Below are 27,770 nucleotides of genomic sequence, written 5' to 3'. Positions count from 1 at the left end.
GGCAACGTCTTTCTGGCGATATGCCTGTTTTCCAGGGAAGATCAGCGACATGATCCCAGGAAGTAATAATTATAAATGTACAAGAAAACATACATCCCCAACCCAAAGGAGAGAAGCTGCTCAGCTGAGGCAAATGATATTGAGGTTATGCTAGTGAGAAAGCTTAATGAGAGAATGTGCATCCAGTGTAGTCATGTCCCTCGGGGTTGTCTAGAAAATGAAGCTCTGTGTTGTTTGTGATTGCATTATAGATGGCCCCCTACTATGCTCTATTATTGTTCCTGCTGCTGTTTGGTCCAGAGGATAGAGGTCCATTTACCATGCTATTATATGTTCATATAAACATTTCAAGATCATTGCTATTGACCTGGGTCATTATAAGGCAATCCCACAAATTTGATGCTGCAGTTTTGACAGGGCATCAGAGCTGGTTAAAGTCAGCAGTGTTGTCAAATTAATAAAGATATTTTCTTAATTTGTTGGGTTTTGTGTATTTGAATGTCTAAAGTTGCAGTGCGTTGAGCTCTTGGCTTCCGTACTGCTGGCTTTAAAGTTGTTCAGAGACAGTTGCTATAGGTCTGATGCTATGGGTTTGTTTCAGCTGCTTCAAAAGTTTAAAAATATGATATATGAAATATGATTTAGTTGATTTTAGTGTTGACATTCCCTATGTAAGAAACACTCAATAGTTTCCTATACATTGAGATTTCAGACACCAATTAATATTTGTGCCGTCACTGAAGAGTTGTGTTGTATAATTTAAGACACATAACTGATTCAATTACTACATTTTTTTTATTCATCCATAATGTGTATTTATATGCGTGTGATGTGATATATTATGCTTAAACCTTCCTGTACAGTTTGGTCACAGAAGCAAGAGTTGACATTTCAGTATAATCAGTTAATCGTTTCACTCCGTGTTCCGGCAAAATTCCAAATGCCTTGCCTATCTAAATGATTTTTTTCTTCATCATGTATGATTGTAAACTGAGTATGTGAGTATTTGACTGTTGATCATGTGGTGTGGTTTTTTTTTTTCAACCTGATATCAGCAGTGTTTCATGTGTCAGTGATCAACTGTAGAATGGTTGTGGTCAAAGATCAAAGTTCAAGGTCATTGTGACCTCACAAAACATGTTTTTGGCCATAACTCATGAACTCATACAGTAATTATCACAATATGTCACGTTTCATATAAAATGATGAAGTTATTGCATTTTATATTCCAAAGGTCAAAGGTCAACCTTACTGTGACATCATCATGTAAACTGTAAGTGCAACTTGTCTGGTTCAGGTTGGCATACAACTGCTATGCCATATTTCTAGTTGAAAATGCATGACTTTTTTGAACCTCTGTTCTTTCTGTCAAGTAAAAGGGTTGAAGGATTGGTTTATACTGTGTAATGGTAAAAATCTGTTCACCAGTAGAGATTTGGCAGTACCGTTTCTCCCGCGGGAGCTATTTGGTGCAGGCAAACCAGGGCTGAATTGTCACGTGATCTCATGTCCAGTGTGCTCTTGCAGATTCATCTGGCTTGCAATTTTGGCAAACAAGGAGGATGAGAGTGAAGTTGTAATTTCAGATACCTATAACACAAATGTTGTCAGGATCTTAAAATTTGCCACAAAAAATGATATATCTAATCTGATCTTTTAATTTCCTCTTGTCATGATGTCTGTGTGAAAGTGCACATATTGGATGTTACTGAGCTTTACCTCTACCACTAAACCTAATACTGTCTTTTTACTTTATACTTCCACTTAACTGAAAGCGAAATGTAGATTAACTAAACTCAATATAATAATCATATTCCTGCATAAAACCTACCTACTACATTTGTAATACTTACCTTTGTACTCACTGGCAATGCCTTACTCAGGAAAAAGACAAAAGGTCCTAAAGTCAATCTTAAATGTGGTTAAAATTATCTTTAAAAGAACTTAATGGGCCTTAGATTGAAGTTTCTGATACATGTAGACACCCTGATACTATACTATAACATATCACAAATCCCCAAACTGTCAGTCAGACATCTCTGCCTTTAAAAACAGTCCTGTTCACAACCATCATCTATAATTACACATCAGACAGTCTGTCGTTGCTCAATAGATTCCCTGATTTCCAGTCAAAGTGTCTCTGTCTGTCCACTGATGCTTTGCAGCTCCTTGAAGAACATTTAAGTTCAGAGCAGCCTGTACAGCTAGCCTGATGGAATGGCTGGGTAAACAGAGCGACAATAAACAATTACTGTTTATTAACTTCATTGAAGGTGTCCTGGATGACAGCTGAGAAGACAGTGAGGAGATGAGCAGTGTTTGCAGACTGTTGTTATTTTATGTGTGAGACAGCCGATATAGAGAAAGCTGTCATCATTCAGGCAGAGCTATTTTTTAAACATGTTGATATACAATTATAAAGAAAGTGGGATATCTTTTTTTGGGTAAGTTTCAGTGTCGTGCATTTATGGTTGTTTGAGGTCTGTCTTTTGTCTGCAAGTTTGTACGTCTACACAAAAAAGTGTCCCTTGAGAGGAAGAAACCAAAATTGCATGTCATTGTAAAAGGAGGTTCGCATAGCAAAACAATGGGTGAATGAAACAGAAAGCTCTCTAAATGTCAAAACAAAGTCATTTCTTTGACATTTACACCAAATCCACTTCATGGGATTTCAATGGGATGACATCAAGTGTCCTTACTATTGCTATTTCATACCAACTTTAAACATTTGTAAACCTCCTCAACTACCCTAAACCTCCATGGAATTTCCTCAGATTGAGCTTTTAAATGTTAGCCTCTGATCCAGAAGAATCTGCAAGCTCATGATTTATTTGCTCTGGGAGATGCGTCTGGTCGTATTCCTATTCGCAAATTTTCTTTTCATTGGATGGCAAAGGCATTACTGACCCTACTCTTTCTCTGATTGGCTAGTACTTGAATTTGTCAGTTGGTCTAGTAAGGTTTAGGCAAGGTAAGTGAGATTGACAAGGGGTAGGATAAGAATGTCAGGGTAAAGGCCAGTTTTTACATTCATGTGTCTGCTAGGATCAGTTTTGGTCAGTGTGATGTCAATGTCATCATTCGCCATTGTCTGAGAAGGTCTGCAAGCAACACATTTTGTGTGGCCTGACCACGCAGAATGTATGCATAGCAATCTCCCATTCCACACTCTGGTCCAGGCAAAAACACTGCGGTCAAGCCAGCCAACGCATTCTCATGCCAAGTTGTCACATAACGCTGCTTTGCTATCACTTCCACTTCTACACATTACACACTAGGTATTCTTCTATGTCTGCATTTATGTCCCGGGATGCCGCTACTGTGACGTCAACACAAGCACATGGTGGGATTGTGCTGCATGTCTTTATGTTTAGGCAACAAAAGCACATGGTAATGTGGTCACATGTGAAATATGTAGAACACATGTGCTTTGCACATGAGTTCCTGTGATTCTGGAATACTTCCATGGTGTTTTTGTGTGAAGCCATGTGAATTCCAATGTGAAACCTATCTCCATGTGTGGATACTTCTTCACATGTAGGAGAGACATGATCACATGTGACCACATAGGGTTGACACGGAAATTCACATGGCTTCACACAAAAACACCATGAAAGTGTTCCAAAATCACATGAACTGATTTGAAAAAGCCAGCATTGTCCTCCTAAACAACAACTCAGCTGGCCACCAATTTTTTTAGATATTGATATTTTGTTGAATTTGGGATGTGACGTCTAGTGACTAGAGAAATTGAAGCTGCTGTGGCTGCTGAGTGTGAGCTGCACACTGCAGAAAGATGTGAGTACGCCCAGCAGCACATGTTCATTGACTGGGCTAACTGTTAGCATCACAATGCTTTTCATCACCGGGTGTCGTTTCAGTGTCGGCATGAGTTTGTCAGGACTGACACCATGATGTTGGATGTTTGTTTGACTGGAGACGTTCTAATACCACTTGATATTGAGTTGTTTCGGTCGATATCTGAAAGGTACCGAGAACCAATACCCAGCCCTAGTTGTGACACTAAAAATATCCGCTGATTGACAGACGTGTCTGTTATGGGAAAAAGTTCTTGCAGGCCCAGTGGCATCATGGGATGAACCCAGAATTTCTAATTCCACGTTTTAGGCACTATGTCAAAGTGGCCTCAAAGCCTGACCCTGGTCCTGGGGGCATGAGCTACACCATCCCAGCTCATCTCTGCATGCTTTCATCTGCTTACATTTGTCCGCTGCTCAGCATTACATCACATTTTGCTCTTTTATTGGTTCTAAGTCTGTCCAATTATGTCCACAGGCATTTTGGTCTACAGCCGTTGCTAACACCCCTCGGAAATAGTACACAAACTGAGAGGTTCCAGAATAACTTGCATGTGTAAACTGGTCTGACCATGCCAGGCTACTTAAATGCTATAGAATGAGTAAAAATCACATTCTGCCAACAACAAAACACATAAAAAAAAAGAAGAAAAATCTATTTTCCATGAGCTGTTTTTATGGCCACTGCACAATGTTGACAGGAGCTCTGAAATAATTTTCCACATGCACGCAAAGCACACACACACACACACACACACACACACACACAAACACACACACTCATGCACACGCAACGACACCGACATCTCAGATATGAAGCAGAGAAGATAACAATACAACCCCGCATTTCCTGACAGCCGTAGCAAATATATTAATTTTCCACTTGGCTTTTTTTCAGGGGCATTTTCATGAATTAATTTCATAACTCCAGGCATTGCCAGCACAACACACACTGCACACGTTCTATACAGGGCTTGTGTGATCGTGATCTCCATCTTCATAGCGTGTTTATACTGAATCTGTCTCCATGTTTATAATTGCAAGGGTTCATTAACATTTGGCAGTTGCTGTAGCTGTAGCTCGAGAGGACCGCGTTTGATGGATGTCTCCCGCGTTAATTGACGCGTTGGGATTTAAGTGCGAGAGGGAATCTGCCCCCCGGGCTTTGCTGGGTCAAAAATTGAACGCCATTTTCATGCAGGAAACCTAATAGCTCTGGCAAATGATCTTTGGACTTTTTATATCACTGAATGTTAATTAAATTGGATGTCTGTACCAGTGCGGCTAACCAGCTTTAAATAACTCTTCAAAAGAGTGAATGTAAGCTTTATGAAGGATGATGGCTGCAGAGACAGAGTTCCTATGCGTCAGCCGGCTCGCTGAGGTGATCTGGCCAGCGGAGAGTCGGACTCAGGCTGACTCGAGTGGCTGTTATTGCTCAGTGATTTGCTTGTCATTCTTGTGTTACCATGACCTCAATACCAAGAGCGCACTTAATATTCATTCCTTACTTTGTTGTACAGATTCTGTATATAGTAGGCATATCTGTATTTCATGGTTACACGCTCTATGACCACAGCTCAGATATATGACCTTCATAAATATTCATTGTTCTCCCGCACAAGGGACAAAATAGAAACGTAGTAGAATATTCAGTCATAGAATAAATCAGAAAAAGTATGAAGAGAGACTTTACTGTAACTCCCGTACATACTGATGAAGTGATCAAAGAACACCCAGCAGTATCACAATCAATATTTTATCTGCTGAATATCTGCTTGATCAGACGTCCTCTTTTAGGAAAACAGAAAAAAAATGAGCATCTTTAATCCTTAATTTACCCTTTTTACACTGATCATTATGTGTGTAAGACAAACAAACAACAAGTACAGCATGTTTTCACTAAACTGTTATCAAGTTGTATTTATTGTAGTGGATTTGTTACACCTTCAGCTCACATTTTTATCATGTTTTGATAAGATAACAGAGTATTACTTTGTGTCCCTGCAACATTTTCTGGCTTGCTTGTGTAAAAGAGTTTAATTTCCTTGGCTCTGCAGTATCTTCCGACCGCAAAGTGGCTCCAACACAAATTCTTCGCGCAATTAACAGCTGATAACAGATAATTAAAGTTGCCATTGTTTGTGTGAAACATTGCAGCAAATATGCCCGGGCTGTGAAAAAAATACCCATGTCTCTATATTTATCTGCAAACAACAGTTGATGATTACATCTCTTGTTAGATGCAAAACTAATTCACAGTTGAAGATAAAATGGACTTCCATTTCTTAGTGCAGACAGTGTTACAGTAGCTCTTTCCATTTCTTGTTTTTACTTTGAAATATGAGTGACACAGTGATAACTGAATATGTTATTGAAGATAAACAGGTTAATGTTTGTGCCAACATCCATTAGTTTCATTTTTTCCCCCTGCACACACACAAATAAATAAAACAAACGGCGGCTTAAAAATTCACAGGGCTCTTATTGTTAAACTTGGATCCGACGGCTTAAAGTTATGCACCATTTGTTCTCACATTTGTTCATGCTGAATATTTAATTTGGAAACACTTTTGGGACAGAGGTCGGAGGAAAGGGAACTACAAAACTGATATCACAGGTGACAGTATATTTCAGGATGCACGTAGGACTGCTAATTTGCATTCAAATCCACACTGCAACTCATGAGAAATGTTTGCTTTGCAGCAGATTCATAATCCTTCTGTGCAACAACAATTCCCCAACTTCCCCGTCAAAGCCAAGAAAGAACTGGGAGAAAAAAGCCGAAGCACTTTTCTCTCTTTGAAAAGCAGAATAAGCACCCTCTGCCTCCCTCATTTGCCTCAGCTAAGCACACATCTGAGCGTGCATTAGATCCCATCTGTTCATTTACACACAATAGGCTTTCTATGTAATTTACACAGGTCTTGTCCCGGTAAACTATCTACATACCGGTCTTTTATTAGTTTTGCTAAGATTGTGTAATGAGGCAGCAAAGGTTTCCATTATGATTCAGTCAACATGCCTGCAGGCAAACTGTCTCCCGATACTCGCTCTCTTGATTGCTTCAACTCTCGGCAAGTTGTTTAGTCTTTCAACAGAAATAATGTATTGATCTGCAACAAATAAGACAGAATTCAAGGTTAATGAGAATATAAATCGTTCTCAAAGGACTGCTGCCATGACAGTGATCAGTTCCACATATCGTGTGATGCACGATGTAAATTTAGATTATTATGACTGTTGAACTTTGAAAAACACCCCGTGAGCGTCTTTGTGGTTTTCAAAAGACTCTAATTAACTTTCATGAGGAGTACAGCTCTGACTAATGCTCATGTTGATTAACAAAATAAGAAATGTTGATTCACAGAGGCCTAAAATGTTCAAAAAATAAATGAATGAATAAATCAATAAGACATTTTTGAAGTATTTGTGTGAATAAACTGTGTAAAATAAACACTTTAAATCTTTTTAAGTTGGTTCAATTTATTTAAAAGTTCCCCTCATTTAAAAGTTAAAACTTGTTTAATCTAATAAAAATCATTCAAATAAAGATATAAACTTGAATCAACAGTTGTTTTGTTTGACAAACTTTTAGTCAAAGTTTACTTTCCACTTGCGTTTTTTTTCTCATTTTATACCTTAGCTTTTATATATGACACATAGAACTTCCAGCTGTGTCCGCCACTGTTGGAGTCGCTTTGAACCAGAGAGAGTACATTATAGGATTTTTTTTTCTTTTCATTTCAAATTGACATTTCTCAAAAGCCTTTATTCACTGTACGTCATAATGGAAGTTTTCAAATGACACTTTACGTTTATGTCACCTTTTATTTCACAAGGTGGGTTTTTATATACCACTCACTTTTCATGACTTTCCAGCCGTCCTTGCCCCTCACCTTCATGCAAGATCACATATGCACAATCTGTATGCCAGATTGAAAATGCTTGCTGTTGTTTGCATGTTTGGACGAACTGGTATCAAAAGCAACCAGAATGTATATATTGCAGTGTCGTCTCTTTTTATTACCAATAACTTTAAAATAACCATTAGACTCACAGATTGCTCTTCTTTAATTGTTAGGCACATTAGCACATATACATAGTGAGAAGACAAATCAACTAAATTCAGCTACGCATAAATGGATTGCTTTTTTCTGCCTAGAAAGGTCTTTTCAAAGGATGAAAAAACCCAAATGCAAGAAAAATGTTGGCATTATGCATCTCTTTAAACTACAGATACTCTTACTATAATTGCAAAAAACAAAGATCTTTTGTGGCGTATCCCAGGAGAAAATGCAGCAATATCACAATAAAAATCAACGAAAAATGCATGTAATGTCCGGTTAAAATAAATTGCTATTCGAGGCACTATTTTGGCAGTAAACGCAGTTATGTCCAGTAAAATAAAATGGCAATTTCTTGGAATAATCTCTGGTGCCACAGGTTGCTAAAAAACATCTATGCGTGGTGTTGAAATAGCCTCTTGAAACACAGCGATGATTCGCCAAAACACAACCAATTTTGTTTTTTGTTGCTCTCAAACAATGGTCTGTGGCTTGACACACATCTGCATCCTCTCAACCTCTGGATAGGAAAGCCATCTCAAATATGACATCACTTTAGGAACTTTGTATGATTATGATAATGTTTTTGTTCTCATATTAACTTATTATTGTATTATTGAATTAATGATTGTTTGCTTTTATGATCTTTGGACGCATTTCAGCTTGTTTTTTTTATGTGTTGGGTATCGTGTCCTTGAGTGCTAATAATAATAATAATTTTAAAAAATTATAATAAAAATTATTGTTACTATAATTATTATCATCACTATTATTATTTGTTATCATTGGGATGAAAGGTTTTCCAAGACAATGAAAGATAACGGTTTATTTGTGTGAATGAAGGCATATAGTGATGGCTGCTAAAATGCATAAATGGCACATTTGAATTCTTTCTAAACAGATTGGTTTGACCTATAACAATATACTGTACAAGTTCCAAAGAGAAATGGGATCTTTTTGAATATCGTTTGAATGCCAGCAACACATCAGCAAACAGAGAGGGGGAGGGAGGTTCACATATATTCACAGACAGTCAGAAAGTCAGACAAACAGAGACAGACAGACAGACAGACAGACTGAGTGCATCTCAGCATTCAGTGCTTGCTGTCACCACCATTAGTGTGAGACCAACCAAACTTGCCTTCCCTGCAGTGCGGCACTGAAGGGTGCAGTCACCGACATGCTCTTGCAACTTTCTCCCATTTCACCCCCCCAAAAAGCTCCCACAGGCCGTATCCTAATACTATGTTGTGCCTTTTATCCCCGCCCCCCCACCACCACTCTCCCATTCCCATTGTGTTGACTGCGACCTCCTCCCTCTTTTCGCCTGCTTTTTACTGTGAAATGGAGCCCTTCTCAATCACACAGTGCCGTTGGCCTGCTCTTTATTTCACTCGTCTTTTTTTGTTCCCTCTCTTTTCTCTCTGGCTGGGAGCTTATCTGAGAGGCTCAGCTGCTGGTCGACTGTCCACAGAGAACCCCAGGCCACCAAAAAAAAAAATAAATAAATAAATAAATAAAACTGGTAAATATAGCCACTCTTTGGCGTGGCTTTATTTATGTTAAGTACTGAGACACTTCAACTATTTACCGTAACCTCAACTTGAAATGTGGAAAATGATAAGCCCTCTATTCTTCAGCTGGCACGATGCACCACTGAAATGCCTCTGAAATTGAGTCAAAGGAGCAAGGTGATGGCTGCGGTCTGGAGTACTGGGGGGGGGGGGTAATAATATATCTGTGCTGCCCAATGAAAACCATGTATCTCCAAAATGTCAGCTGGTCACAAAATAAAAAACACCCATTTTCAAGCTTGTGATAATGCATTTTAGACCGTTTGTTGGATATTTTTAACCTTAGATGTGGGATATTTTTCTCAACTCTTAAACAAGCCTTTAAAGAAGGATCCCTATCCCTACTTCACTGTGAAGTAGATCGGGGTGTATTGCTGGGGGCCCAAGGAGTTGGTGCCATTTAGACACATGACATATTCCAGGGTTTTCCTACACATTCATTTATTTCTGGTGACCTGCCATGATTAAAATACCTGCTGCCACATAATGGGAGCTGGACCATTCATTAGGAGCACGACTGGAATATATGCACTGTACACTCTTGGAATGCAGAGTATACTCTGGGCACAGGCGGAGCAGCAGAATGTTTGGCGCAGTGAAAGCAGCACCTGCTCCTCTCTGCGTTTGATCTGATTAGCTTGGGCTGAATCAACAGATTAATATCCACCTTGTGCTCAAGCTCCTCACGCCACTAAGGCTGCATTCACAGCCCCGCAAATAAGTCCGAATTTTAGAGAGAAGAAACAAAACAATATAAAAATACTTGCATACAAAATTAAAAAAACAGACAAACAAACGGACAAAAAAAAATTGCTTAACCTCCTGTCGTGGAAAACACATTGCATTTAGTATTAATAAACTTTAAATAAACAAGCAAATAGCAATGTGACTCTATATAGCAGTGGGGGCGGGGCTTAAAGAGGGTTGATCATGTATCAGTGAGTTATTTCACTTGAGTTTCTGACCACAGCTAGGCTGACTTGGATAGGTTTTTCTTTGCCATACTAACTTACAACACTAATAATATAACTGCCAGAAAAATCAGTGCTCTATTTTATAACAATGGTGGTGCAGGCTGAGTCAAGCAATCTTCATCGAAACATGTTATGTTAAGTAGTATTTCATTCAGTGGCATATTTTTTAAGTGTAAGTGAGTAAGTACAGGGCCTTTTGTATGTTATTTTGTAGTGCAGTTAGAATAGCAACATAATTCAATATTTTTTGTATCTTAAAATCATGAAAAAATCTGGGACCCAGGTGTATGGTTCAGGACCCAGTTTCGACGACCCAGCTCTTCCTTTGCAGAGTCAGGAGTGATGTTGTTTGTATGAACGATTTTCAAGAAAGCTACAAGCAGCAATGCCACAGGCCAAACACTCACCTGTTCCGAACAGGCATGTTTCACCGTGCACTGCACTAGTTCAGTAAATCAACACTTTGGCTGGAGTGATGTTATGAGATGGCCAAGGCAGCAGCCTGATAGTGCATGGGTGTTATTACTGCTTGGGGACTGGGTGAAGTGGGTTTAAAACCTATCTGGAGCAAACCCTCAGTTAGTTGAAGTGGTAAAGAAAGTGGAAAATGAGATATATAGTGTGCAAGTAGGGTTTTCTCCCCAGTGGGCAAACATCTGTGAAGCTTCAGTGCTACGTCTCCGCCCAGATACTGCAACACTCATTTGCAATACGTCTCTAGAGGCGGACTAGGTCTCTATTGTGGCCCCACCCAATCCTCAGTGTTGTGGCGCAATCAGACTGAAATGTTGACATGTATTTGCATCGTGTGACCAAAGGCAGGAGGGGACAGGAAATAGTGTGGGTAAGGTTATAAATATAACCTGCAGGAGCTAGCTAGTGGGCTAACAACAGCAGCCCGCAAATTTAATTTGTTTTATTAAACGTTTGACTATATTTAACCTATGTCCTCCTCCTTGACTCAGTACAGCCAAATCTGTTTAACCCTTTGAAACCTGGAGGGACATTACTGTCCTTGTGTTGCTTTCAGATGCCTTTCAAAAATTTTTAAACCTTTGAAATGGCAGCAATTGGTGCAGTTTCTTTCAAAAACAAAAGAAAAAGGCAATGAGCAGTATGAAAAATAATGTTTCACACATTGAAAGAAAGGTTTAGAAATGATTTTGGAAAAAAAAAATGTCTATGGAAAAACAAAAAACGAGGTAAAAGTGTCCACGAAAAATATTATAATTACATATTTAAAATGATAATCCAGAATTATTATATTTTTAAGCACTTTTTCCGTATTTTTAATTTTCATTTTAAAATTTCTTATATCTTATTATTAATTTAGTTTTCACTATATATATGTTTTAAATTGAATAATTTGGGGGTAATGTCTTACTTTTTTGCAAGTTGCCTTCTTTCCATGTTTCCAAAGTCAAGCCAATTTGCTCAGGTTTCAAAGGGTTGCATAGTCAAAGATAATTACTGACAATGCTGCAGTGATTTTCAAGTTTCCAATAAAACGTCGAGTATCAGTTTAGATTTTCACAGACTTTAGGAAATTCACATGCTTGTAATTATGGATTTTATTAAAGTTACCCATGATCAAATCTTCTTTGGCAGGGTTGCCCCAAAGAACTGAAAAGGTCACACACATCACACTGCTGTAATGCAAAAGCATTTTATTCCAGACACAAAGGAATTTTGAATATATAGTTTTGTAGTCTGAACCATCTTTTCACTCTTGACAGTCAGGTCATATGAGGGTTTTTTTTTTCAATACTATAAATTATTTTCAGTATTAATTTTCAGTGTCTCACTCAGTTGAAGTGAAGTGCTCTTTATGCACCCCCTCATTTTGTATTTCAGCTGACGAGGCAGGTGTGTTTTATATACTCTAAATATCTTCCCTAATAGCTTTAACCTTGTGAACTTCTTTATTGGTAATACAACACTCGGAGCAATGATGAGACACACAAATTGCTCCATTTATTGGTGAAGATCCGCACTGAAAAAAAGAAACATCAGCAATAATGTCCTTAGATCTTCTGACCCTGTAATTTCCTACTCTGAGTCTCCTTCCATGTGAATCAATCCCATCGATAGTCCCTTCGATGCCCATGAAGGAACAGAGAGCTGACATCAATACTGCTTCATTCCCAGACGCTCAATATGTCAGAAATAAGAGGTGATACGCCAGCCCATCTGCCTCTGTTTGGCATGTCTTTACTTCCACCATGCAAAATATGTCATTATTACATTCATTTATTATAAAAAAATGGAAAGATAGATAGATAGTTAGATAGATAGATGTTTGTCTGAATAACAGTGGACTCTGAAATGTGTTCCTCATCTCTAGTGGTGATCCTACACTCATGGGGGCCCGAGGTAAAGAAGCCCATTGAGACCCCATGCCCCCATAAAAACACATTCAGTTAATTCTGTCAAAACATGCAGCATTGGTCACTTTTGCTTAATCAAAAGTCATTTATTAAAATTTATTTGGAAATAAATGAATTATTTATTTATTTATAAAAATGCACACACACACACAAACACACGTGTGGGAATTGGTATGGTAGCTAGAGACAGGAGACTGTGCTCTGGTGGTGCGTGCTGTGCACCACATACAATTTAATAGAAAGAGGAGTGCCTGTATTTATGGCGCTATTGAAAAACATACATTCGGGATTTCTAAATTCCTTGATATATGATACCACCCAAGCTTACGCCCCTGCAAATCTCTTAATATATAAACAGTCTCGTCCTGCATGTTGTCACTGACACTACATGCCCACTGTGCCAGTCTGTTTTTTCAGAAACTAACTGACAGCTGTTGTGTATCAAAGTAAATACTCTTCAGATGCTTTCACAAATACATGGTTTTACATTCCACTCAGTAAAGCAAAAGGGCATCAGATTTGCATGTTACGTAAGGAAATACAATTTATTTTATCCTACCATGGTCATGCAACACAATACAATACTGCAAACAGAAAAAAACTGAGACTCTACACATCACTGCACAGAACAAAAAAACATGTACTGTGGAAAGAAAGCAGGCCTACTGTATTCACTAGTATAAGATGGTAACAAAATAAAATTATAGTGCTGGGAGTCACTGGGCATCCTGTTGCTCGTGTCTGTTTGGCCACAGTCTCTCATCAACCTCACACCTCATGCTCTATCTTGCATTGTGATGATGGAAGAATCCCTGTGTGTGCCGAAACTGTCCTCTGCACTCATCTGCTGTTATGTCATCAAAAGCAGCATCCCTTGAGTCAATGGAAAACATCTCGTTTTTGTTGTCAGTGATTGTGTACTTTCAAATCCCATGCAGAAAAGACTTCTTCAATAGCATTTAAGAATGGAGAGTATGGTGGGAGGAACAATAAGTTTCCACTGATAGGTTTCCACTGACCTTCAAATTGTACAAATTGAAATTATGAATAAAAGATAACATCTCTTGAAACGCATACATTTTGAAAAAGCACCCATTTATTGCAAAAAAAGTTTTTATGCTTGGATGACGTGATATTTCAGGCAATTCAAAAAAGCCATATTTAGCAAAACTGCAATGGATACTTTTTTTTCTTCGCTTTTAACATGATGCTATGGCTATGTGTTTGTTGGTAGGAAGTGGCTCCCTCGGGCATGATGCAGCAGGTGCTACAAGAGGTATAACTGCATTGCATAACTCTTGAAAAGTTGAGCGAAGTTTTAAATCCACAATTCCTTTGTGAAGTTTTGGACTATTATCTCAGAGATCCCTCATAGGTGGCTGCTCCCAAGTATAAGGGCTTGCCTTTCCATTACCCCTTGCATAACACGCCTACGTTGCCTTCTTTTGGAAATAGTGATGGACAGTATGGTGGCTGCAATATAAATGAACTTGCTGATGTTTTCAACATCCATCACCATGCTTCTCGGAATGTTATCACTAGAGGAGAAGAAGTCACATAACATCACGAGAGAGGTAGCATAACATAACTCTGGAAATGCAGTCATCTCACAATTGTGTGTTATCGACATTTTGAAAATATCGCTTACGTTTTGCACAAATCTGTAATTGAAACCTGCCTAATGACAAAACTCCTGATGAGATGAGATCTCTATGGAGGGGGTCCAGGAAAGCCAGGTGTTGGGTGTTGTATGATCCAGTGATGGAGATAAATGTACTTACACCATTTTCAGAAATTGCGGCATACATTTTTATATTCCTACCATGCTGGCCTGGCACATCCACTGCAGATCAATGGCCTGTAATCTTTCCGACATATTTCCTGCTTTTTGCCATATTGAAACAAGTCTCGTTGACAAATACAGGTGCATGAGAAATATAATTTCCTTCCAGCAGCAACACCAACAGCAAATCAAATATACTGTAGAATGTTACAATAACAGCAAGTGCACATGCCCCTTATATCCTAGACAACTACGGTATATAGGTCATGATAAAAGGAAAACACAATATATATAGTAGGTATCATGTGTGGAGAGTACAGCAGTGCTTTATTGGTACATACTGGTAGAGCAGCTCCTTCACTCTGTCAGTTTCTCTCAAATGGCACCTCAAAAGCTACACTGTCATTTGAAGTCTCTTCAATACTTTGTCTATCACAGACAGGCTGAAAGAGTTGAGAACTGGCACAGACACCATTGTCCTCTAAAATTTCAGTCTGGATCTTTCTTGAGTCAACTGGCATTCTTTGCAGTGACCGTTTTGCTTATCTGGTGTTCTTCAGCCATCATTATGAAGTTATTCTGTAGTCTTATGCAATGAAATAAAAAAAATGAGCATATTACATCTCTTGTCCTGTACTGGAGCATTACAGTGATTGGAATAGCACAAAGAAACACAGTATTAGATGATTAAATTATGTTTTCCTTACGAAATGTTTAGATGATTGATGACACTGTGGACTGGCCTGCATTTGGCTGCACACAACGAGCAGTCTCTGCTATTGGAAAGCCATGGTTGATTACATGGTACACAAGTGTGGCCTGTATTTCATCGAGGACATGTCTGTGTCTTTCCATTCACCTTACATCCTTACTCCTCTACCCCTTCGATTGGCTGGCTGTTTCCCCAATCAAATGCTTATCTGAGCTCCTCTATTTTCACGAATTACCCATGGTCATGACTGGACAGCATGTGCCATTGGTTGATCTAAGATGTATGAAACTCCCCATTTAGCAGACTTTACAGCTGCACCATATCAGTGCAACTTATAAAATGTGGACTCAGCAGATCTTGGCAATTGGATGGACTATTTTGCATGTTAGAACTTGCACAATGAAAGAATTATTAAGTATTATATTAAGGTATTGGCAAACTTGAAAGAGTAACACTGTTTAACTGAAAAGAAACCTTTTCTTTTTTTTAATTGTGTCTCTCATACCTAACGGCAAAATAGGCTGATATGAACTGACTTCCAAAAGGACTTAAATGACAGGCCCCAAAGTTCAGTTTTAGCGAGTTATTCAATTCTACAAAAGGGGGATTTTCCGCCATGATTGACAGCCGTGTTAGCCAATTTGTGTACTCGCATTCAATGGGGCTGCTCGTGATTGGGAGGACTGGTGTTTTGGCGGGAACTCCTCCACTGCGGAGATTGTTACTGCACTGACTGCTGCTCTGAATGACGTCAAGATGGCAGCGGGCATATCCAGAATATTTTAGCATCACTTAAGCATAGCAAGGGTAAGTGGGGACACATCGTCTATCTTTTTACACAATCAACATTTTAAACATATTTGCAACCTCATGAAATGGTTGCAGCTCTGCTCCAAAACTACCAGGTTAGGTTTAGGCAACAAAACTATATGTAAAAACAGTGGTTTGACATGATATCAGTACTTTTGCCACCAACATAACTTGACATTTGTCAAATGCTATACATCACAGAGGACATGTCACTTGCTTCACTACTTTAGCATGCTACACAGACTAGCATACTAGGCTATGTTGATATGAAAAGTAGTCATCTCTGACTTTGTGATGAGAACACCCATCTTCGATGAAAGTCCTGTGTTTGGTAAATCCATTTACCACCCCTCCCACCCACACTTTGGGGGCTTCTTCAATATTTGGGTCATCGTACACTTCTTGCAGTTGACCAGTGTGGTCGTTTTATGGGTGAGAGTGTACTGAGAATTGTGCTTAGTCATTTGCTTAATTGGGTTGAAAAATTTGCAAATGGCTAAAAAGGATGACAACTGTTCTTTCTGTTGTGTACAAGCATGAAAATGTCAAGGAATTCACATATTGTTTTGGAGACTTCAACACTAGATAATTGAGCCAAAGCAACTGAGAAAAACTGTAATCCCAGTGGGAAATCTCACTTTCTCAGTGACTGCTTCAGCGAAGAACAACACTTAAGAATCTAATTTTCTACACCTCTGAAAATATCACTGTAACAGAATCAGCCTGGTAAAACATTCAGTTTGTAAATATATGTAAATTTGGGTTTGAGAGTGAGAGAGATTAGTGATATGTGTGATACCTTGATTCCTTTTTATCACATGAACACTGTTGCGTGGGCAGGTTAAAAAACTTTGGAAAATGAGTAGGAATGTGACTCTGAGTATCAGCTTGGGTTCTTGGCACCAATAAATTGTACATTACGAACAGTTAAATTTGATGCGACAGCTGGATGATAAATGGACTGTTATTGTGAAACCTCTATCACACACATATTCCTTTTATTCTTTGGTAAGGTTTATTTAGTGAAGGTCATATTTTGTGTTTTCTCTTTTTTCATTTTCTTTGATATATTTTACAAAAGTTAATGGTGCCAACTCCCAATTTGTCAGAAATCCAAAAGCTTTTAAGAGCTATTGGTATAATAACTTTGGTTAAGTTATTAATTAATTATCAATCAGAGTTCCAAGTTGATAGTTTAGTATATTTAATGAAACTTTGGTGACAAATTGGCTGTCATTTTCCCTTTTTAATGGGAAATGATGCCCCACAAGGGGATTTAAGGTAAATTGAATATTGAATATTATTTAATGTAATTAATAACTATTTTTTGATATTTTGGTTATGTAAGTAAGCAAACCGTTGTAATTGATTAAAGTCTTGACACTGTCATTAAAAAATACAAAAATATTACATGTTTTTCTATTAGATTTTTACAATATAAAAAGCATAAAACCTGATTGATCCAAATGATTTCTAGATGTACTAACATAACCAAATGTTTCTTAACACTCCAAGAGCTATTTAAATAATGTACATTATTTTTTTTATTTTATTTTTGAGATATGCTCATTTTTATACAGTAACCAGAGTTCAAATGGGTTGTGATAGGTTTATCAATTATTACTCTGATGCCACCACATGTTTTTGCATAGGCGGCCGCATAACATAGTGCAATGACGTGATTATAAGCATAGATTGATATAAACAGGATTATACAAACAATGATCTCTGTACAGGAAAATACTGGCAAAATTGTAGCGAAATACCAAGTTTGGGCTGCACATAAGGCGAGGTACCCTAAGTTCATGAAGTTATGACGGAGAGGAAAGAAGCCGTAGCTTTCTGTTGCAAAAGAATTCATTTTCTAGCTATTATCGTTTAAGGATCTTACAAACAATGACTGTGCGAGATACCTTTTTTAAAGGTTAAGTACCCTAAAGCAATGACACTCTACACCCCTACACACACACTGGAAGAGACCCAAAATGCAAAACAAAAAGCATTTTATTATTTTTTTATTTATTATTACATTTATTTGGCAGAAGGTTTTGTCCAAAGTTAAACCCTACATACACAATTTGGAATTTAGTGTATTGCTCATGGACACTTGATCAAGCAGCCAGGAATTGAACCACCAGTCCTTTTTTTTATCCCACTACAAATACAACATTTAACAAACTTTTACTCATGCATCACTATCCTCTCAATATGATTTATTTAGTTTTGACCCCCTTTTCATGCATTGTATTTGTATCAATGTTTAATATCAATTTAGTTTTTGATTAGAGCAGCTTTGCAGAAATAATGGAGGTTGCTCCAAATAAGTGAATAAAATTAAAGAAACATAAAAAAAGACTAAAAAAAAAAAAAAAAAAGCAAATCACCACAGCTGAGTGTTATAACCTGAGACACGTGCAAATTGAACAAACATGCCTCTGATTGTACTCCTATTTAAGCTTTTAGATCCCCTTAATGGAACAACATATTAATATCATATCAAAAACAGTATTAAGACTGACAATAGTTGAGGCAAAGGTATGTTCTTTTTCATTCACATCAAGGAATTAAGGGCCCTGCGCCAAAAACTTCACATAATTTTAAAAATTGCTCTCAAGTGGATTACAGTCTACATTAAAACTATAATGACAACACCAATGACAGTTGATATCATTGAGATCATTTCCAGAGCAATTTGATGAACTATTCAATGAACTACTTTGATGAACTGACAGTGAGTCAAAATCCATCTTCTAAATCATAGAAATGAAAATAGAAGTTGTAAAATCTGGTAGTTAAATTTAAATGACTAATTCCTTTCTTTAAAAAAAATGATGACAGCCATGGCCGGAGGCATTATGTTTTTGGGTAGTCCGTTCATCCATTCATCTGTTCATTCGTCCATCCTTTTATCATTAACATGATATCTCAAGAGCGCCTTTAAAGGAATTTTACTAACTGTTACACAAACGTCCACTTGGACTTCAGGATGAACTGATTAGATGTAGTGGTCAAAGGTTAAGTTAATTGTGACCGTATTTTTCATTCTTGTGAACTCAAGAATTTCCTCAGACTTGGCACAAACATCCACTTGGATTCAATTAACTGATTAGAATTTGGTGGTCAAACTTCAAAAGTTAGGGCCACTGGGATCTTGTGTATGTCTCATTTTTGGGAATGTGATATTTAAAGAGCACCTTCAGCAAATTCCCTCAGTGGATGGATTAGACATTGGTACGCAAAGGTCAAGGTTGCTGTGACCTCTCAAAACCTGTTTTTGCTATATCTCAAGAACACATATGCTAGTTATGAGGTATGGGGGTAGGGGATGAGAGATGGGGGGCTGAATCGTCCATAGTTATCACAGACAGCAACTTCACTGGTTCACAGAGGCATATGACCCAGAGGTACTAATTTTACTTTTTTAATGCTGTTCTGCTCCTTTCCTAACATGGATTGACGCACTTAAATTTTACCAGAAGGACACCCAGAGGGGATTTATTTACACGTTTGTGTAATTATGTTAAGTTTTTGTTAACCCTAACCCTCGTTTTATTGTAGAATGTTGCTGGAACTTTGTTCTCTGATATAAGATAGTTTTTGACTAGCCCTTTAATCATTACTCTAATTAACATCGGATACACAGACTTCTGTCAGGTCTATTTTTGTTGTATCATCTTTTATATTATTTTTCAAAAATTAGGTGCCTTTTATTCTTGTACCTCGTGGGTGGAATAAAGAACTATTTTCAAGCCAGTTTCTTAAGGTGCGAAGACGAAACTTCAGTGAAACATACCACTCTGATGTTGCTGCACATCTCTTTCATCTGTATTCTGTTTGAGAGCATCTGCAAAGCATCTCCTTCCTCTTTCTCACATTCATCACCACCTAAGACCTCTGTGTGCAAAATGAGATAGATACAGCCGGCCCGTATGAAATCTTTATGTAAAAAGCAATCCCCCTTTTTCAAATGCAGAGTTTTTCTTGTTTTCAGGACAGCATATGTCCAGATGAATTCTGCGCGTCCAGATGCTGATAAAACACCTGATATCTGGCTGGATTCGGAATTGCAGTTCACTGAAATCACTCAATCTGTTATGAGCCGTCAGCCGGCATTGACTTGAGTGTTTAGTATTCTGCGGCTTCCTCCCATTTGACTCTGCTTGTCGTCCGGGCTTCGTTACAGCCTCTCAGGGGCGACAACAGCACTTTGAAGTTGACGTCTGCTCCACACTATCGCAGCCAACATAAAGCAGAATCAGTCAGACTGCATCACTTAGTGTAACTGTTCTTATCGTTCCTCGCAATTTATTTGCTTTCACTATTTTGGAATGAGTTATTTTGCGGCTGTGTGAGTTTAAAAAGCCTATTTTAAAGCTGTTGGTGTACACTGACTACACAGCATATTGCTCTTTCATGAAGTAAACTGATGAGGTGAATCCAGGTAGAAACCATTATTCCTGATGGATTTCCCCTCCTAAAATTAAACTGTTCACAAAGAAGGAGTGATGGAGGGAAGGAGATAAATTGCCCGCAAAAGCACCTGTAACTTCTGTAAATTTATCTTGTGTTTTTGCTTTTTATAGGGACAGAAATCTTCCATGGCATTAGTGTGTGACAGTGCTGGTGGTGTGGCGATGACGCCAAGAAAAGCGTATCCTGAGGAGAGAGCGACTTTGACAGACATGACATGGGAGGATCCACAGGTACATTAAAATTAGATTTTTGTGATCACGCAGGCTCTCTGCAGCATCATGCTGAATGCCATCTCCAGTTTGGAACAGGTGTTGCTACAGGCGTTGGCACATCAAATGCCAAAAACCCCCCCCAAAAAAAACCCAAGATTTGAGTTGTTAAAACCCAATTGGCTGTTGACCTCAGTGGTTTTCAGTACACAGTTAAAATTAAAGAAAAGATGAAGATGTAAATAATGAAAAAAAATCTCCTTTTATTGTAATCATCTTGTTACTGTAATGGACTATAATTAAAAGAAAAAAAATATTTGCAGTAGTACATGCAACTGTTGATTTTGCATCTTGTCTGGTAAAGATATAGGCCATGCATTTTTTATATGACTCTGCGACTCTGTTTTCTTGTCTGTCCATCCATCTCTTTCTTGTGAGAGGGATATCTGAAGAATACCTTGAGGGAATTTCCTCATCTTTCGCACAAACCTCCACTTGGTCTCAGGGATGAACTAATTTGATTTTGGCGATCAAATTTCAATGAAATTGGACCTTGCCTGTTTCATTCTCATGAACTCATCTATCTCAAGAACTTAAGGGAATTTCTTTAAATTTGGCACAAACGTCCACTTAGACTCAACATGGACTGATTAGAATTTGGTGGTCAAATTTCAAAAGTTGAGGTCACTGTGATCTTGTGTCTCTCCTATAACTTGATGTCTCAAGAACGCCTTGGGGGAATTCCCTCAACTTTGACACAAACATCCACTTGGTCTTCAGAATGAACTGATTAGATTTTGTTCTTTAAAGGTCAAGGTAATTGTGACCTTGTCTGTATCATTCTTGTGAACTAATCTCAAGGACTCAAGGAATACCATCAACAACTTGAGGGTATTTTTTTTCAAACTTGGCACAGATGGCCACCTAAATCTAACAAAACATGATCAGAATTTGGTGATTTGAAAAGTTAAGGTCACTGCAATCTTGTGTCCCTCTCATTCTTGTGAACTTACTATATCATGAATGCTTTTAGGGAATTTCCTCAAATTTGGCACAAACGTCTAATATAACTTATGGATGAACTGATTCGATTTTGGTGTACAAAGGTCAAGGTAATTGTGACCTTGTCTGTCTCATTTTCGTGAACTCATATATCTCTCTTTTTTTTAAAGATTATTTTTAAAAAATATTTTTATGCCTTTAATTGGGTAGGAAAGGTCAAGCGTGAAGGGGGGAGAGAGAGAAGGGGGGACCTGGGACAAAGGGCCGAGGCTGGAATCAAACTCACGGCCGCTGCGGCGAGGAGACAGCCTCTGTACATGGGGTGCCTGCTTTATCCACCAAACCACCAGGCACCCCAAACTCTTCTTTCTCAAGAACATCTGGAGGGGATTTCCTAAAATTTGGCACAAATGTCTACTTAGACTCAATAATGAACCGATTAGATATTGGCAGTCAAAGGTCAAATGTCAAGGTTGTTTTGACCTAACAAAACATGTTTTTGGCCATAACTCAAGGGGGGATGAATCAGCCATTGTTTTCACACACGGATGTAAACTGTAACTGCAAATGTGGACTGCACTCTGAGGAGAGAGTGACTTTGACATGACATGGGAGGATCCACAGGTATATTAAAATTAGATTTCCAGGATCATGCAGGCTCTCTGCAGCATTATTCTGGCACCTCCAGTTTGAAACAGGTGTTGCTAAGAGTGTTGGTACACTAAAAAACAAAAACAAGAGTTGCAAGACCCAAATCGGCTGCTGACCTCAGTCGCATTGAGTAGGCAGTTTAAATTAAAGAAAAGATGTAACTAATGAAAAACTCTCCCTTTTATTGTTATTATCTCATTGCTGTAATGGACTATAATTAAAAGAAGAAAATTAAGTGCAGTAGTCAACGCAATTGTTTATTTTACATCCTGTCTGGTAAAGATAAAGGCCGTTCCGGGATAATAGTCCAGGCTCTCCCTTTTGGTATTAAATAGCTCCATTTTTAATTTCAAAATATTCCCTATTTATACAAGTTTCTAATCAAGGCAAAAAAAGAGCCCAATTTGATAGCTACAAAACAGCAAATAAAGAATAGCTTGCAGCTTTGTATTTCCCTAAGAGGCGGACCATTAGATGGAAAGCAGTGGGTATTGACTGTTGTGCCTGAAGCTGGATACAAAGGGGCTTCTTAAAAGCTGGATGATTTCTTTTGAAGAATCCTACAATGCAAACACATACTTGCTTGTGCTGCATATTTATTATCCTATAGCACAAGATGAATACAAATAAACAACCATCCTTGCAGCCACATATCATTTAATCCACAGGATCTACAGATGACGTATTGGTAAATGAGACTAATTCCAACAAGCAGTGCAAAAAATGAGGCCTGATACTAATCTAAAGGAATGTTACGAGCTGATGTTGCAGCAAAGTTGGACAAGCATAAACTCCAATGATGTGTGTGGTAAGAGAGAGACTTGTGATGATAAATAAGGCCCGAGCAATAAGTATTAAAGAGAAAGACTTAGTGCAGTCATGGGAATCTTTCTGACTTGGTGTTTACTTTTATGCCTTCAGTAGTGCCTCCTCTTAAGCTCCACTTGCATCCATCTCTTCCAATTAGTTTAAGTCGTGCCGAAATATGGCATCCTGCAGCCTCCTCTCTGTTATGAAGGTTGATATCGGGATTTGGTTTAAGCGCAGAGATTTTAATGACTTGGTTTGTCATTAAATTAGCAGGCTAAAATGCATTCATCCATGTTATTTGCCATTCACTGCATGGCTGGGGTTCTGGCAGCTAGTGTCCATACGTCAATAGGGAAAGGTTACATGAAGACGTTTTAAATGGAGGGTATTTTAATCCGAGCTGAAACTGTATACATTAGTGTATAGATTGTACTTTGCCTTTGGCAAAGCTTGTTGTGATGACCAGTGTTAAACAGATTAGCATTATTATCTTGTTTTTGACCTTTATATTGGATTTTAAATTCAATAAAATAGTAATTAAATGCCAAAAGTGATGATGATGATGATGGTGATTGTGCTCATTGTGACATAGCCCATCCAGTCATTCATTAATAGTTCATACCCGATTGAACATTTAGCCTCTGTAACACGAATAAAAAACAGTATCTGATATTAGCAAAGACTATGAAGAATTGTCTCTAAAACTGCAATATCTTGTAAAATGTAAGAGATTAAGCTGTGAATCTGAACTTTGAAAGACCAACCCAACAATGGGTTATTTCGTCTCTCACTTCATTTCGTCTTCCCTCCACTGGCTGTGGCTCTCAACCCGCAGCTCAATGGTTTCTACTGGACACATAAATCTTTAAAAAATGGTTCACAGATCTATCATTTGACTTTTTCAAAAGGCTCAGAAATGACCTAAAACAGCTGGTTTCTGTAGTGTTTGGCAAACATCACTCAAAAACGTGGAAATAGTCCATTTGTTGTGGACTAATTTCAACTGTGTATAATATCCATATTTGATGATCTGTGAGTACAGCAGAATAATGTGTGTGGGACTGAGATAATATAAACTACAGCGTGTGATAAGGATGGGAAATGTTACCCCATACAATAGTGTGGCTAACTGATGTGTTTCAATAGTTTTTGGACAACACAGAGCAGGATTTGATAGACTCTATATACGCTCTAAGAGCTCATTAATTTGTTGTACATGCTTTTTTTACCCCTTGAGGTACAAAACAAAAGCAGCTGACCTACACTTGATGTCATTGCAGAGATTAACTATGTTTTATATACGTGTGTTTTAATTCTTTAAATTGTGTTTAAAATCAAAAACAAACATCAATATCAACAAAGAATGATAAAGCACAGCTGTTACCAGTGTAATGAATGAGAATTGAAACTGTTTCAGATAATCCAAATCAATATGTTTCTTTAGATTAATATTTTTGTCAACACTATGACTTGGTTCTGGGTTATTTTGGTCAATAGTATAAATAGTAGAAAGTATTGCTTTACCATACCCAGCCCTGACTGACAGTCCAAATGGGGTTAACACCCACCTTAGACATGTATGACCACCACCCAACTAAATTCTGTAAAATTTTCCTAATATTTAAAAAAGTCACAAAATTGTATAATTTATTTTATTCATTTACGTGTTTTTAATTTGTTGAAAAACACATTCTAGTCTAAATGTTGCTCTTAAGTCCTTTCTACATTTCAAGGTATGTCATTTTGGTGAAAAATAGTAAATCCCTTTTCTTTTTAGTCTGAAATTTGGAAGGATTTAGTGGTATTAGAGTCAGGCTTAAGAAATTCAACATGTAATATGTGTGTAATTATAGAATGAAAATGTAAGCCCATAACCGGGTATGTATCCTTCACAAAGCATCCTTCCAAACTCCAAAAATGTTACTACTTTTTTAATTGTTCAGTTATGTTGTAAAGTTTATAGAGGAATAGATAAATGTCACCTTATATAGCACTAGAGCTGCCTTTAGAGATAATTTATATATCAAATTATGTATACATTCACTCAGACTGCAGCAGCAGTCTGTGATAAAACAGCAGTTCGTCAGACAGCCCAAGTAGTAAATACATCTGCGAAGATAGCTTCCAGAAACAACAACAAGGAACAGAACTCATGAGTCATCTTTGCTCTGCAGAACATTTCAAAGGAGATAATGATTGTTATTAACACAGACATTACGCTGCAGCTATGACTGGAGAAAACAGTAAATGATTCTGTTGTTTCAGAGGAAGAGATGTTGGATTTAAGAGCAGTGTTGTCATCTGGAGAGGTCCAGTCAGGTGAAAATATGCAGCTTTTTCTCCAAGATAGAGTGACACTGGAGTGTAATCTGTGCTGTCTCACAGCCTGCAGCTGCTCCCAAGAATTGGACGCTGATAATGTCAATATTGGCCTCATTTTATAGTAATGCTCGAAATATCTTAAACACGATATCTCATCAGCTTTCATAGTGATTACACATTTTTCAGATAATAGATCTCATTACAACTTAGAGGCTAGAACAGTACTTTCGGGCAGTAGGAAGTATTAGCACCTCAGCCTGGCGTGGATGGAAGGACTGTTATTTCACTCTAGGGGCCCCGAAAATGTAATTTTCTCCAGCATAATTTCTTGTAGAAGATCAAGCCTGCAGGCTAGAAATTGTGCTGTTGTTGGGCTTTCCCTTTCCCTTTCTCTGTTCTGTGGCAAATAAAATGCACTAAAACCTGTGAATGTGGCATAATTGTGCTAAAAGTAAATACCAAACATCAAGCTTCAAAAGACTATAATTCCCACACCACAATGGTTATTCTCAGGTAAGGTAAGTCTTATTATTTAAACCTTGAGCTCACCTTTTTTAACGACTCTGTGACAGCGATAGCCATGGCATCAAGTTTTTGAGTTCTCGTGGACTTGCTAAGAGCACCTTGAGGGAATTTCTTTAAATGTGGTGCAAACATCCACATGGACTCAAGGATGACCTGATTAGATTTTAATGGCCAAAGGTCAAGGTCATCATGACTGTGCCTCCATCTCATTCTCGGGAACACTGAGGTCAGTGTTTATGTTATGTTATATTTAGCAAAAACAACTTTCTGGCTATTTTTATAATTATTGTTATTTAACGCCATAAATAGGAACAGAAGGTGAGACTTCTGTTCAGACGCTGAACTGGTGACACCAATCTTGGGTGTCCACCTTGAAACTGTGCTACTTGTATAGATCTTCGTCACTGTTGGCGGAAATATGAGTTTATGGCATCTAAGCTGTGAGTGTGGATACAAACTATAAGTGCCACTTAACTGGTTTGTGGAGGCATACAACCTGTAATTCTAGTTTTACCTTATTTTAAAATAAAGTTTCCTAATCTTGATAAAACATTTAATCTTTCCACACAAAAGTTGTATTATAATATTAGTCAAAAGCAATAATGTTCCAGCTCAGTGTTTGAAAAAGCTGCATTAAAAATGAAGAAACAACACCAACAAAAATCCTTTCCTGTTGAACCAGAGAAAATAAAATTTCCATATTTTCTTTGGTTCATTGGCTGCATTTCAACTTTTTCGTTTTGAATATTTGACCCATTAACACCAACAAAAACAGTCATTGAGCTACAAAGCACCACAAGCAGAGCTGGAGCCAAGGTTTTAGCAAAAGTTTATGTTGCAAGTCAAAGACAGTTCACTTAAAAAAAATAGATAGAACCCTTATTTAATTTATTCATCTGAATATTAAATTCTTAAAATGTTATCTCTGTATTTTTTGATCCAAATATAGCTTCCAAGCTCTCTTTGCAGTCCCTGTATGTAAATCTGTTAGAAAACACTGTACTGAATCCCTTTTATTGTAATGTATTTAGTTGTTTGCCTAAGGCCCTCACATTTAAAGCTGCACTACTCAGTGTTTTTCATCAACAGTGAATCATATGAATATCAGTATTGTGAAAAATATCTTTGCAGTGATAAACACACATACAATTATCATCCAATTTTACAATTTCTATTCTCTATGCTGCATTTTAGCATCTTCATAGCTCAGTGTTCTGGTTGTATTGCCCACAACTTCACTGTTCTGGTTCTTTCTCAGCAGCAGGCAGTGTTTTTTATTAATCTTAATCATTAATATTTATCTCTCCCTCTCCCCTTCTCTTTCTTTTTTGTCATTATTGAAATTTAATTGTTATTTACGACATCTATTGCACGTCTGTCCATCCTGGAAGGGGGATCCCTCCTCAGCCACTCTTCCTGAGGTTTCTTCCATTCCCCCCTTATATGATGAGCTTATCGTCGCCTCTTTGCAGTGCACTCACACTGCGGTTTCCACTGTTATCAGGATGTCAAATTCACCAAAGTGTAGTGCCCACCCTCCAGTTCCCCTCTGGTTAACATCATTAGCTCTGTCAGCACTGTTGCTGTTATTTCGTGCTGTTTATAGAGTTAGTACCATTAACTGTGAGCCACCAGCTTTGCCACCTCCCTGTT

General features: G+C 37.9%; 1 long non-coding RNA gene across 2 annotated transcripts in view; it reads left to right on the top strand.

The window, feature by feature from the left end:
- LOC148186598 (uncharacterized) overlaps window positions 1-27,770 on the top strand; it is a 251,276-nt gene that overhangs the window by 58,410 nt on the left and 165,096 nt on the right. For both annotated transcript variants that reach the window (XR_015779532.1, XR_015779533.1), the window contains exon 2: window positions 20,709-20,828. This is a non-coding gene — a long non-coding RNA (uncharacterized LOC148186598). The remainder of the gene's footprint in view (window positions 1-20,708; window positions 20,829-27,770) is intronic.

The sequence above is a fragment of the Plectropomus leopardus genome, chromosome 17, assembly GCF_026936395.1.
Source record: "Plectropomus leopardus strain MGB_pleo_1.0 chromosome 17, ASM2693639v1, whole genome shotgun sequence".
NCBI lineage: Eukaryota > Metazoa > Chordata > Actinopteri > Perciformes > Serranidae > Plectropomus > Plectropomus leopardus.
This window is presented reverse-complemented; position numbering and strand designations above follow the sequence as displayed.